The 14459-nt window shown below is 39.9% G+C and overlaps 1 long non-coding RNA gene across 1 annotated transcript in view; it reads left to right on the top strand.

Annotated features, from left to right (window-relative positions):
* The window catches only part of LOC112955253, a 14524-nt gene extending 754 nt beyond the window's left edge, over window positions 1-13770 (top strand). Inside the window, exons 2-5 of the long non-coding RNA XR_003250853.1 lie at window positions 9753-9826; window positions 10097-10171; window positions 12142-12264; window positions 13324-13770. This is a non-coding gene — a long non-coding RNA (uncharacterized LOC112955253). The remainder of the gene's footprint in view (window positions 1-9752; window positions 9827-10096; window positions 10172-12141; window positions 12265-13323) is intronic.
* Window positions 13771-14459: the final 689 nt, after the last annotated feature.

Here is a 14459-nt window from a genome sequence, read left to right as displayed (position 1 = left end):
GGCCTGGCCCCGCTCGGCGCCTGCCGGGGCCGGCCCAAGGGCGGCCGCGGGGTCCGGGCTGCGCCCTCACCCGCCGCCCCCTGGGGCTGGGGCTCGCCCTTGCCTGGGGGAGAAGGAAGGGAGAAGGGGGGGAGTGCTCCTGCATGCTTTGCTCTTACGGAATATATATGAATGTATGTGTGTATGTGTGTGTGTGTATGTGTATGTATGTGTATATGTACGTATGCATGGTGCTTTTGTTGGAGCTGTGCTGTAACTGAGTGCCTCTGAAGCACCCAGCTTTATGGTGGGTCTCCAGCAGCTTGTGGAAGGGATCCCAGAATCCTAGAATCAGAATGGTTGAAAAAGACCTTCAAGATGGTCAAGTCCAGCCGTAAACCCATCCCCACCCTGCCTGCTAAACCCTATCCCTAAGCGCCTTATCTACACGTTTCCTGAACGCTGTCAGGGACGGTGACTCCACCGCTTCCCCGGGCAGCCTCTTCCGATGCTTCAGCACTCTTTCCATATAGAAATTCTTCCTAATATGCAACCTGCACCTCACCTGGCACAACTTGAGGGCATTTCCTCTTGTCCCATGTCCCTCTGATTAATTACAGTGTGTGATGGAGCAAGGATGATCAGAAAGGAAGACGAGGCTTCAAAAGGGAAGACTGGCAAATATTCCAGAAAAGGCAGAAGTCACGTGAGGAAGGATCCATCCGTTTGTGATCCACAGAGGAGCATTATTCAGGCTCTGGTGACCACCTGTCCTGCAGGGGAGCATCAGACCTTGACCTTGTGATTAAGCCACAGGGCTGCTTTGAACCATGTCCAACCTGGGGAAGGTCCAGCCCAACCAGTTCACTTGCATTTTGAGGTAAATCACCTGCCAGTTTAGATGAGCCTGAGCACATGCTGCCATGTAAAGCTGCAGAAAAGCCATATCATAGGTCTCTTTTTTTTTCCCAAGGCAGTCTTGTGGCTTTTGAAGGCCTGGTGGGGTATTTTTCAAAGAGTTAATTCAGAATAAAAATCTCTTTCCTGAGACTATGAATGAATTTGCAGGTGAGTTGATGTTTGAGGTATATCTTCTCTCATTTGTGGTAGGCAAAAGAGCACAAGCCACTACAAAATTAAAACTTCCTACATGAATAGATTTGAGCACTCAGCGTGTGGCTTACAGCACTAACCATAAGACTTACATGCTGATTACTTTGTCACAAAATTATGGCCAGCCCAGGAAATAATGAATTGACACCTGAGCAGTTTAATGTGGTATAATAGAAACTTACCCATTTGGGGATTTATTATGTATTCTAAAAGTAGTTTGCATCTTTTTATCCCAATAGATAATGGATCAGGCTCCTTATATGTGTAATTAATTTCCATCTGATTACCACTTTAGAGCTCTGATTAATTTAATTTTTCTATTGCCTAAAGCAATAGTCAATAGTGTAGTTTTGTTTTAGCAGGAGTTTATATTTACTTTGTAACCTGTACTAGCATGTCCTGGGAAAATGTTAATGTTATTGATCCTTTCTGAGTCATGTAGATTAAAGATATTTAATGTACTGTTAGACTGTATTTCAATTTGTCTGTCTTCATCTCATTCATGTCTTCTGTTTGTGAGATGAAGGAAATTTTTCAGTGCCTTTTCAGTCCAGGTCATTTTTGCTGTTACTCCCTCAAATTCATTACAGAAATGAAATTGGGTTGGGAAGCGAAGGACAAGGATGGCTTCTGACATCTGGAAGTCCATAGTTTGCTCAGCTGACGAGCTGAGTAAATAGATCTTTTTAGCTGTCTTGAGCAAAAAGCAGTGATTAGTAATCATTTCCTTGCTAGAATTTTTTCTGTTACACTACGTTTCTTACTCATATACCAAACACTGTCTGTTTGTTTAATGGAGTAATAAAGACGCACAGAGGACAGCAGGAAATAATTAGACATCATCCCTCTACTTTTGCTAGAAAAAAAGACCCAGTCTAGAAACATGAAATGCTTCAGTCCAGTCTTGAATGGAGGCCGTCACCAGAGGTGGAAGTCCGTATGGAACATGTACAATTCTGTCATAGATTCCTCAGCACTGCTTTGCAGTATAGACAATAAAACACACCAGAAAACTCCCTTGTGTCTGGTAGCCAAATGGGTCTGCAATTGCTGCTTAGGCCATTGGGTCAGAGCTTGGAAATGTGCCCACAGATGGATCCATATCGGGTCAGCGTGCGTTAGCTTTCCTCGTGCTGTGAGAAGTCCTGCTGCAGACCAGCAGGTCGCCTTTCACACGTGTTGGTCCCAATTCCTTTCTGAATTCAAGGCAGCTCTTTCCAACCATCCAGTTCACTCTTTTGCTGTCACTCTTGCATTTTAGAGATATTCTTCTGAAACTTTCCCCTTCTACCTAGCTTTAAGTTATTTATTTATTTGGTTGTTACAGTCTATTCTGTAAGGATTTTGAGCTAGAAGTGACAGAATTTGTGCACCATGAGAGAACAGACACACTATTTCCCAAACTGCAGAATGGCCAGTGGTTCTGGTCTCTGCACGGCCGTGGGCTGGAAGAGAGAGCAGATGTCTACTGCGTTTGTCTGCTTCTTGCCTGAGAGACCATCAGTGGAAGGCTGGCTATAAGGCCATATTTGTCTTTTGTCCTGAATTTTTCCTCCCCCCACAACAGTTGCCTCTTGGGGATATGATTTTTAAGCTGAAACTGAGCCTGATGTTTATTTCCTGCTCTTTATATGACAATAATTAAAACAGTAAGATTACCATTACAAATGTTGTCAAATTATGACTGAATGTTACTCTGGGAATGTTCAGAAATTGGTCTTGTATACTTACTGAGGAAAAAAAAAACATATTTAGTATTGAGAAATAAGCAAAATTCATCTGCTTGCTGACATTTTTAGGGGCCCAACCAAAGCAAGATTTTAAGGAATCTTCATGACCAAGTGGAGAACTGATGCCAAGTTTCCCTCCCAGTTCTGCAGAAAGCTTATTCCAGGGGCCTAGGAAACATGTATACTCAGCCTCTTCTTTTCATGCAGGACAGAGGAGAGCTTCTCCAGCCTTCTCTGCTTGGCTGTAAATTGGGCCTATTTTACTGTGATTCCTGTAGGCCTCTTCTCCCTCATCGCCTCAAAGGTTTGGTAGAACTCCCCATGTCACTGTCTTCACGGAGCAGCATCAGGATCAGTGCACACTGTGTTCTTGTGCTGAGTGCCTGGTCTTGTGCCTATACCAGCTCAGCTTCTACACTGGCAGTTTCTAACAGGAGAGAATGCAGAAATGCTGCAGGAAAATGAAAAGGATTAACCTAACGTTTTGTTATGTGAAAGGATGGAGCTAGAGGATAGAGCTGTCTGCGTAATCCATTCACAGTTTAGCCACAAGCTAGGTGTGAAGAATAAAAATGGTCATTACCATCCTCCTATGCCCTCCTCCCTAGGGTGCTGCGGTCTCAGCTGACTTGTCAAATTAGGTAAAATGGATGATGCCCTGCAGGAGGCCCATCTCTTTCTTCTTTGGCTGGCACAAGTCCCCAGCAGCTTCCAGCATAGCTGTATCCCAGTTTATGAGGCAGGGAAAGCTTCCTATTAGTGTTTAATAGACCAAGATAAAAAAAAAGTCAGATTTCTGTGGTACAAGGGGGACTGGGTCAGTCAGAAGCACCTATCTTGTCTCAGATAAAGACCAAGATGCCGTCTGCAGCAAGGACTGCTACCGAACATGCCTCATACCACAGCACATCCAGCAATGCATGCTCCTTACCCCTTGCCTGCCCAGCTGTGTCCCTGGATGTCTGCTCCACCACTTGCTCAAGCTCACAGCCTGGGGCAGTCCCATCTATGTGCTTGAATCATGGCCCTGGAGTTAATTGCCCTATTTAGCTTTTGGGCTTCCGCTCAGAGTTCAGCACTGCTTCTTGCTTTGCGATACCATGGGACGTGTGACTCTGCAGCAGTTGTGGACCCAGTGAAGTGGTGCCAGCAGCTTGTCTCGAAAGCCAGAGGAGATAACCAGTGATGGTGAGGCCCAGCTGCCCAACCTTTAAAGCTGAGGCCTTCCCTTTCTTGAAAGATTAATCCCAACAGCTCCTTTCAGGGTTGTAGTTGCATAAATGTTAATACTGCATTGCAGGAAGCTAACTGGGCCACTCTCTGCCTACGGATTCCTCTCCTTTAAATGCTTGTTTTGTGGCATCTGCATTCCCCAGAGACCTCAGTGTTTATGAACCTTATGTATTGCAGAGAGGGTTGCGTTGTCCTGAGGCCAGGCCTGCCAGGCCTGAGGCTCTGCCATTCTTTCATGAGCTGAGACAGGAGAGAGAGAAATCTCATCAACTTTCTCATAAGCAAAGCAAACATATACAAATATTGCATTTTCTCAGCACGCAGTAAAATTAAGTCTTTAAACATGGTTTAGTGTGTGTTGCATGTAGGTTCTCTCTTCCTTTCCATTATTGCTGCAGTCCTTGGGAGTGCAGGTAAATGGGCCTTACACTTAGGTGAAGTGGTGGCCTTAGAATTTTATCCTTAATAGTTAAAATCATTTAGATTTAACATCATACAATTTATTTAATGATTGTAAGTTATGCATCCAAGCATTTTGAAAGAAGTATCTGTGATCATTTAAATAATAGAGCAAGCACACAGCTTTATATTCTTATAGATGTAGCAAAGGTTAGTCTCTGTGGCTCTGTATAACTTTAAAATAGTAATCAGTAGAAGGCCTTAGTTGTTCTTTTAAATTTTCAGCGTCATAGAACACAATTTAACTAAAGTTTGCAGAAGATGATGTAGAATTTTTGTTCCAAACTTTCATATTCTAAATACCTTTATTATGTGAACTCATTGACTAGACTGATAGCTAAGAGTATGTTTATTGCTTCAGAAATGCACATTCATGAGGTTGTTTATGTTGCCCAGTTTTCTTTAGAGGAGGTTAGTGTTTCCTACATGTTTGTCATGCTGAATATGGCTTAAATACAGCCAAATACCTCTCATTGCAGGAGTTGTAAAAGTAGCCTTTATAGTGTACATATAGTGAAGTAATTAGTAAGTTAACATATTTGCGAGTAGATAGTGGTATGTGAATGCATAATGCTATAAAATGTTCATGCCTAGAGCTAGTATTTCCAGAGTATTCTAATGCTTAAAAGTAGTAGTAATTCTCATCTTTAAAATGTACAATATGGTTCTTTAGGTCTTACAAACTGCTACTCTCTGGACATCTGCATATAATATATAATAAAATATGCTTATTTTAGAGAAATGAGGTTTTTTTTTTTCTTTCTTAAGTCCATTTTATCCAGAGGGAGCTTTTAATAAATATTATCTGTTCCTTCCTATAATGGAACATTGTATAACATGGATGTTACTATAGATGATACAAGTAAAGGCTGAGGTGCCAAGATAGTCAATTCATGAAACTATGCAAGAACATTTTTCTGTGCTTTCATTGACCGTGCCATCTGCTAGACTCAAAGTGCCTTGTAAATTTAAAGTTATCTTCATGTGATATATGGAGAAGAAGAAAGAAATGTTCCTGTTTTACAGATGGGCAAAACAGAGGGAAATGAATTGCATGTGCAGATTAGGAAGTGTATCCCGTGTCAGTGATCAACCTTTCTGCATCTTTTGATTTACACAAGTTGTTTTCCTGAACTGGGAGAAGAAAAAGAGAAGAGTTGGCTTGCAACAGACAGTCTAGTTCATCTAGTTAGTTTATAAGTATTTAGAGAACAAGGAGAAAACCAAGTATAGACACATATCTCTGTGTGGATAGTGGCCTTATCCAAGGTCTCAGACACTTCTTGTTCTTTTATAGATAAAGTTATATCACTATCTTTTTTTCTAAAAAGAACAGAAAGAGAAAAAAAAGCAACCTCAGCTGAAAGCTGAAAACATTTCCTCAAAGACATGGATATTTTGGTTCTTAAAAAGTAAAATAAAAATAAAAGCCTGTGTAATGATAGAAGAATGCAAGTAGCTGTTGTGTTCTAATTAATAACATCACTTTTCAGAATCCTTTCCACTGGAAAATGGATTGATTCTTGAGCATCTCTCTCTTATGCTTCCAAAATGTTCACTCCTGTCCCCTGATAAACAGAAGGTAGAAGCTGAAGAATTGAGGAAAGTCTGCTCAATTTGCTGTTCCTGGTTAAACAGACAAGTTAACATGGACCTGTCTGAAGGCAGTTGGTAGATGATATGAAATAAATGGTGCAAAGCTAGAAGTAATTCAAGTCAGTCTAGTATAAAAAATTCTCTTTTTATACCATTTATAGCTCCCCTCAAAAGTCAGGATGGCCAGAACCTTTGCAAAAAAGAAGTGGTGCAGAAAGATGAATGCAAATTCAGTTCACATGTCACTTAACGTCGGAATTGTGTAGCAAGTGATAAATGTCACAGAGGGGTCTCTCTGTGGTATGATCTGTTATCCTGATCAAATGCAGTCCAGCACATAAAGGTGGCTTCAAGATTTAAAAATCTTCAGTATTTTTTTCCACTTCCATTCAAATCCCATTTGAGAGCCCCTGTAAGTCCATTAAAAAACCGTAGAAATCTTTTTTTTTCCACAAAAGATACCGAATAACACAGCTACTGGCATTTGTCCTTCTCCCAGCATTTTTGCTGTCATTTTTTTTTTTTTTTCACTAGTTTCAAATTGATAATGTGAAGCTAAGAGGTAGCTTGGTGCAGTGGCTCTCAGATACTGTGGACATGAAATAACCTCAGTTCTGCTGAGATTCTCTCAAAATCCACCAGCTTTCCAATCAGGAGATTTCCTGAATAAGATTCATATCCTTTCTAGGATGTGGAAGACTAAACATTTTGAGTTTGGTTATCAAACATTTCAGTTGCTTGCTTGTTTTCCAGGCACAAAGCAATCAGTTTGCACATCCTCTAAGACTCCTGGTGTAGATGTATTGTCTAAACCAGGTGTGTTTTTATTTGGGTATGGTCAAAGAAATTTTTCCCACATACAGCTGAAACAAAATTCTGTTAGCTGAACCACAGTGCCAAGATAAACCTGAAAAAAAAAAGAAAAAAAAAAAACAAAGAAAGAAAGAAGAAGAGTTCTGTGGTGTAGTCTCAGGCTTTTCTGCCTGTGGGAATTCAGCTTATCATCTTACAGTCTTGAAAGAGTGTTTCTGTGGCAAGAAAGAATTGACATATCCAAAAGAATTAAACAGAATTAACTTATTCAAAGTTATTGCTCCTGTTAGAAGGTAAAAATTGTACATTGAATTGATTCCCTGCTGAAACTACCTCAAGACTACTCTCTCTGTTCCTGATAAACCACAAGGAATTTAGGGTAGGCCTCGAGACAAATGCTAGTCTCTATCAGTCTATGCATAATTTCCTCTCTTTCTGAAAAAAAACATTCAGCTATGAAGAAATACTTGGAGAAAAACTGTGTTAGACCTGGAGTTGTTTTGAACAATGATTGCACTCTCACATATGTCTTTGATATAATTATGTAGTGGTAATCTGTTACCTCTTGCATCCAAAATATTTCATATTTGTTTGTTTAAAGTATCACAATATGAATTAAATTATACAAAACAAATCTACAATCAGAATTAAATTGTTTGAGTGTGCAAAGCTGAGGTCATTCAAGTTACTCTAATTCTGCACTATAAGGAACAATAGGGAGAGATCTGTTGTCCCTTTTTGGTCTTGCACTTCTCTTTCTCATATTCCACTGTCTTCACCAGACTAGACACGTCTGTGAAAGTGAAGCAGATTTTACTCCATGCACCATTCAGCAGCTGTACTATGGATTTGCTTGAAATGTGGTCGAAAGAAGGTAAAATCTAAGCAGCATATGGCAAGGTGAGAGCAAGGTGTTTGAGAAACTCTTGTTTCAAATGCCTAGCTGCTGATTCTCGGAGAGCTCAAAAGAATTTATGAGATTTTTACTCTTCTGTCAAAATTAAGTTAAATGAGTCTTATGGTTTAAAAAGTGTCAGGCAAGGAAAAATGGATAGGCAAGCAGGCAGCAAAGTGGCACACTTCATTATTGTTTAGGAATCCCTTCTAAATATGACCTGTATCTGTGCATTGAATATGTTAAGCCTGCAAATTTTCCTGGACCGTAAAATAAATAAAAAGGGAAAATCCTTTTTTTAAATTTCTTTTTTAATTTTTATCTTACTTTATTATTTCTACTTATTAACTTATTCAAAAGCGAATGACAAATTTGTTAGTTATTTAGAGAACTGTAGCTGATCCTTCTAATGGTCATTATGCAGATAATGGGCATTAATGCAGATAAAAGGCATATGGGAGGACAGGGAACATTATCCCTGATTGGGACACCTGAATCCCTGGCAATACACCCTGAGTTTCCATGTGGTCTGCCTGAAGGTTAATCTCACTGTTCAGTCCAAGCATTGCCTCATTCACAGTATGCTGACTGCCTGAAGAGTTTCTTTTAACTTAGGGCTCCTTGGTAGGGAAGATGTTGCAGATACAGTGAGCTCATTTGCCCACTGCAGTTTGCTGCCATGTGAGCTTCCAGCTTTGGGGGGAGACTCCTGGGGGATTCACATATCCTTTGGGCAAAGAGACAAGGTTCTTGTTATGTGCTGCAGAATTAAGAGTATATGAATAATGCAAAACAGGCTTTCTTGGTCTGTAGTGTTTCAGAGTACTATGCTTATGTATTTTGACAAATGTAGCAAAGTATTCATTATTTATATAGCTCCAAAATGTAATGTGCTTTACTTTCACAAAAATTATTGCTTTTTTAGTGTGAGAGCAATAACATCTCTCCGCTAGTTAGTCTCTGTGACAAATTAAGCCTTGTCACCAACAAGCTAGCAATTGCTGCTCAGGACCACTGGGTGGTATCTTAGCTGCTATGCTCAATTACATATTTTAGCACAGGAGAAATGACTCTTTTCATCTACATGCAGCATTTAAATTGTTCAGCTAATAGTAACTGTGCTGTAGTGACTTCTGCTTGTGTGGGTTAACATTAGTGGATGGCAGAAATGGAGCTTTGAGAGATTCCTTTGATGCATTGTGCATCTTACCCTCCTGAGCACTCCTGTGGCACCAATAGCCCACAGTCAGGGTAGGCAGAGTAAAGATGTCTTCTGATGCAATTTTGTTTTGCATTGATTTCCAAGGATTTGAGCATTTCTCTTGGATATTCTCTTGGGGGAAAAGAAAGAAAGAAAAAAAAAAAGCGGGGGGGAATAAACCAGGCAAGGGGTTGTTCTGCCCTATAGAGCAGCTATGGAGCAGCAGTTTCTTGCCCTGCTTGATAACGTGATAGTGATGGAAAAATCTTTCTCTCGTGCTTCTGTGCTGATCTCCTATGCTGCTCAGTTATTTGCAAGTGTTAAGCCTGAGGCATATCACTTTCTTATAGTGGTCACATCCACAGAAACGACCTGTGGCTTCTGGTTGTTGATATGATTCTGAGGAGAATAGGTTAGCTATTGTGAAGAAAATGCAGAATTCTGAATCTTTGCTGTTTGTGTAATTCTCAGGTAATTCTCAGACAGGCTTGCCACTTAATTGCAGAATTTGCCTTCTGAGGGTGGATCAAATTATTATTATTTTAAATTTGAAATGCCTAATGTTGAATTCTTTATGTGTACAGCACACTGTCACCGAGGTCATTAGAGATAAAAATATGCAAGTACTGTGGAGAGGCAGAATTGAGATATATTCTCTGAGTTTTTCCTTCTTACGATCCTCTCAACTAAATGATTCTTCAGAAATTTATCTTTATTTTTTCTTTCTGTCAAGCAGGAGCATTCTAGAAAAGTGAAGATTTCCTCCTCAAGAGCAAATCAGATGAAGAATGACCAGTTCTCCACTAAGTGAATATAAACTCTTGGTTGTATTTTGAATATGGAACAATTTACTAACATATACAAAACCAGTCCATCTAGTGGGTTTCACATGCATGCATGCTGAACTGATCAGATCCTTCAAGCTCATCAGATTTCATGAAATAGCCTTTATTAGTGCTCCATGTGAAGCTTGACTAATTTATTTGCCCTTTCTTTGCTAGATCTATCTGTTCAAGTCTCATTGCAGTTCACTGAACAAACCCTGATTTTTCATTCTTAAATCTCATTGTCCCTTAGGTATGTCCAGACATCTCTTGAACAAAGGAATAAATAAATAAAACTGCATGAGACTTCTGCTGCATTAACATTAAGGTAAGGCTTGCTTCTGCTGTGGTTAGCATTTACTCTGATGCTGTAAGAGCTTTTACAGAACAACCAGACACAAGGCATTTTAGAATGAACTTCTCCTTTCATTGTTAAATTTGGCTCACATCTAGGACAAACTCCTTTCGTTACAGGATAAATAACTTGGTAACTCAGTTTGCTAGCGTGGCATCTAGGCAGTTCTGTGACAGTTGCTCTCCCGCTTCATTTGGTAGCAATCTTCCAATTTTGGTTGCAACCCCAGTGATGACTGGAGACTAGAAAGCTTGTGGCTGTCTGGACCAAAGATGATAACCTTTCCAGGATACGGGTGAACACAGGAGGTGTGGCCATTCTAGTCTGTGACATTATTCACATATCCAACAAAAACCATGGGCTATTAAAACTACCATGGGGACATTTAGCCTTTATGTGCACCTAAGCTGTTCCAAGCTTCTGTTCCATCTAATTGTAGCTGCCAAACTAAGAAAATTTGGCATTTTTCAGACAGTTTTGTAGGAAGTACCTTTTATTCAAAAGCAGTGAATCTAGTGGAAAGGATACCAAGTTTCTACCTATGGGGCGGGGAGGATCCTCGAGGATCCTCGAGTCACAAAAGTGGCCCCCAAAATTGATGACTTAGTGGAAACTTGGTAGAAGTGAGGTCTCCATTCAGTCCGCACTGTTGCTTCCTAAGGCATCTGTTAGTGGTCTTGTAGATAGGAAACGGCAGATAAGCTTGGCTTTAGTTAGGTGTAACCATTCATGCTTCTGACTGAAAAGTGTTTAAGTGCTATTGAACACAGTGATAATTTGGAGACTGTCACTCCTAAAAATCTACAGTATTAAAATGGTGCCCGAGGTGTCATTGAAAACAACTGGCAATAGACTCAGCGGTGGAAAGTGCTTTGCCTGACAGAATTGCTGAACAGTCTTGCTTTGTGGAAAAGGTTTTGATTACAAGGACCTCATCACATTTAATAGCAAAAAATAAACACTTGAGCAATGGGAAATAAAATAGCATTAGTGAGGCTGCACTGCTTTCAAAGCCCTAGATACAGCATACATGTAGTATTTCCTCTGTCTGTTGACACAGAGGGTCAGTTTGGTTATTTGTTGTTTCTCAGAGTACGTCTTTTGTTATACTTCTAGACTTTGTATTTGCTTTTAGAGCAAACAGATGTAGTTTTGGAGGATGAATATGGAATATCCATCTTAGACATAATGCAGAGCTACAGATACATGGTAAAGGGACTGAAATAGCTAAATTCAGTGTAGATGTAGGTGGATGAGTGCAGCCATTTACTTATCTGTCTCTTTTATTTCAGACTGAGCGCCATTAGGCATACCGAAAATTTCAGGCAAATAAACATACTGTTTCTGTGCTAGTTGCAGTTTGTTCTGAATGCAGAAACATTTCAGTTCGCTTCTTTGATTTTTGGAGGATATTCCTCTACATGCACTTTTTTTCAGTGGGGGTGCCTCTGAAGTTGCAGATGGGTAAGACGCTCTTGGCCAGTCTTGTGTAATTCATGCATGGGCACCTCACTCTAATTCTGTGAACATGTTAATGTAATACAGAGTCACTCATTTATTTCACTTCTCAAAAGAAATGCTAATACTTATATCCAGATGATGTATTAAATATAATACATTTTTTATTGGAACCAACTTATCAAGCAAAGTAATGAGAGACTTCCAGTTAGAGGCATACTTTGTGGATATGAATTAGTTTAATAAAGTTTTACATGTACTCGTTTTGATTCAGCTTTTGCAGATTGTTATTAATCCATCCTGATGAAACTCCACACGTGTGCTCTGGAAGGGGCTGAACCAGGCTTGCAGCTGAGCAGATTGACAATGATTTCTTTGCTTCCATCTGGCAGCAGGTGTCTTGTAACTGAGTCCGTACTTTGCAAGATGATACTTCATCAAATAAATGCATTGTCAAAGTTAATTAGTTGCATTTTATTTTACAGTTCACCTCAGTGATGACAACCTGCCAGTAGTGAGAAGTGCTTAAAAAAGTCTGTGCTCTACCTCATGGGTATTATGAACGTATGAAAATGAAAGCTTTTGGAGAAGGAATATGACGGCTTTAGGTTTGATTTTTTACTTTATTGGTTGTTGCTGACAATATAAATGATATTTAAAAGCTCTGGGAGGTTTTGACTAGATTGGTAAACTTCAGCCATCTGTCAGCTGTCTTCACTTAATAATGCCTCCAACTCTTACAATAAAGCCATGAATATATGGAAACCCTTGAACTGCTGTTGAACTGTGGTTGTCAGAGTGACCATCATTGCACCTATCACTTTTGATGGTAGGAGGGAAAGACTGTCCTTCAAAACAATCAGTGAAGCATTCCAGAATTAATATCTCACAAAATTATATAGTTTGGCCTGAAGTAATATCAGTGAATGAAGTTCAGGTGGTCATATATGTAGCCCATGCCATTTCTAATAAAAATAAAATTAAAAGAAAACCCACACATTTACCGTTTATTGTATAACTGCCAAGCTACAGGATGAGGGATCCAGGACAAATAACTGCACAACATTTTCTGGTCATCTTTCAAAACATAGGCACTCTGTCATAATAAGGATTATGATAGATAAGGTCTATAGGAAAATTCTCACAAGGCTTGGTGGCATTTTCTGCTCCAGATACTTTTACTAAGCTGAATAAAGACAGAATTTGTTAAAAAAGTCAACCATTCAAGAAAAAGCAAATATGTGGCAGCACTTACAAGAACAATTATTGGACAATTATAGTATTATAAGAATCACACTGCATGTTACTTATCTCTCAGCAAAATCAAAAAAAGTAGAAATACGTTCTTTTTAACTGTAGGACCTAGTACAAATCTACTTGGACAGGATAATTGGTTCATTTTCTTTAAAGTCTCAAAATGAATGTATAATACTGATGATCACCTTCAGGTAAATTGTCGAAGAATTGTGCTGCTGCTAAAATCAGTTGTGCTGTTTTACAAATGTGGAGTTCAGATTTTGTGTGTGCAGACAACAAAGACTCTTTGACATTGCTAGCCCAAGAGGTTATTCTTGGACAAAATAAAATCCCTTTGATAACAGGCAATGACAAATGCTAATAAATTTGAGGGTGTTTTGTTTGTTCTAACTTCATTTCATTTCTTCCAGAGGCATGAAACTCTTGGGAAGAAGAGGCAACTAACTGCTTTGCTAACATAAGAGCAGGAGTCGTTGAAAGTTGGAGCCTACATTCTCAAAAGGTCCTCCATGTACTCTGCTCAGAAAAATTCACCATTATCAGAGTCTTTTTTGAAACAGCGCTCTTCCAGGAGACATCCATACCAAAATACCACTAGTATAAAATCTCTGGCACACCCATCCCAAAGCAGATGGGGTGAGAAGGTAGCCAGGGCCTGCTTGTGGTGTCAGTGTGGTAGACCAGCTTCCTGCCACCTGACTGAGATGCCTATCTTAAGGTGAAAATTGCTCTAATCTTTTCCTGTAGAGAGAGAAGAGACCAGCCTCTGAGGTAATGCTGAGAGCGGCTGAGTCACTGCCTTGAGGTTCTTGTTTCTCCTTGTTCTTTAGCTAGGGATACTAGGCATGGTACTCATCAGGAATGGAATCACAGCCTTGAATATTTAGAGGGGTATTATACCTATGGCAAAATCTGAGCTTTAATTTCTGTTCTTAATCAATGAATTCTCTGTCTGACATGGGGGAAAACTGGCTGGGGAGGGGGAGGAGGGGAAAGTACTAGTTGATATAAATTGGAAATCCTATTTTCTAAGGATTTCGATGGTGCAGCGTTTAGGGGAACTAGCATTACCTTAAGACCTCCCACCATCTGAACACCTTTCACTGACGCATCCTGCAGTGTATGTGGTGCGTTGGCTTTCTGTCACCACAAACTTGCCAGCATCTCAAGGGAAATAACCCGGTCTATGTACTGAATCCCAAAAGTATGTTGCTGTTTCTGAGCAGTATTCTCACTGAAGTGGGCAACTTCCCATGGCTTTCTTTTAATGGGGTGGCCACATCCTCCCCATTTACCCCTCACCACCTTCCTTCCTTGCAAAACTGCTGTGATGGAGCAACCCGCAATTACCAAAAGCAAAGACCCATCATTACATTTCCTTTGGTTTTTGTAAATACTAATTTTAAAACACAGGAAGTCCTTACATTGTTGCCCAACTGCACGCTTTAGGAAGGAGACAGACAAGCAGAGGTTAACATGTAGGCAACTGAGGCTACCCTCTTCATTTCTGTACCAGTAAGTTTTAAAGCATAGTACAAATGGACTG

The sequence above is a fragment of the Nothoprocta perdicaria genome, unplaced genomic scaffold (genome assembly GCF_003342845.1).
Source record: "Nothoprocta perdicaria isolate Ctin4 unplaced genomic scaffold, notPer1 scaffold_55, whole genome shotgun sequence".
NCBI lineage: Eukaryota > Metazoa > Chordata > Aves > Tinamiformes > Tinamidae > Nothoprocta > Nothoprocta perdicaria.
This window is presented reverse-complemented; position numbering and strand designations above follow the sequence as displayed.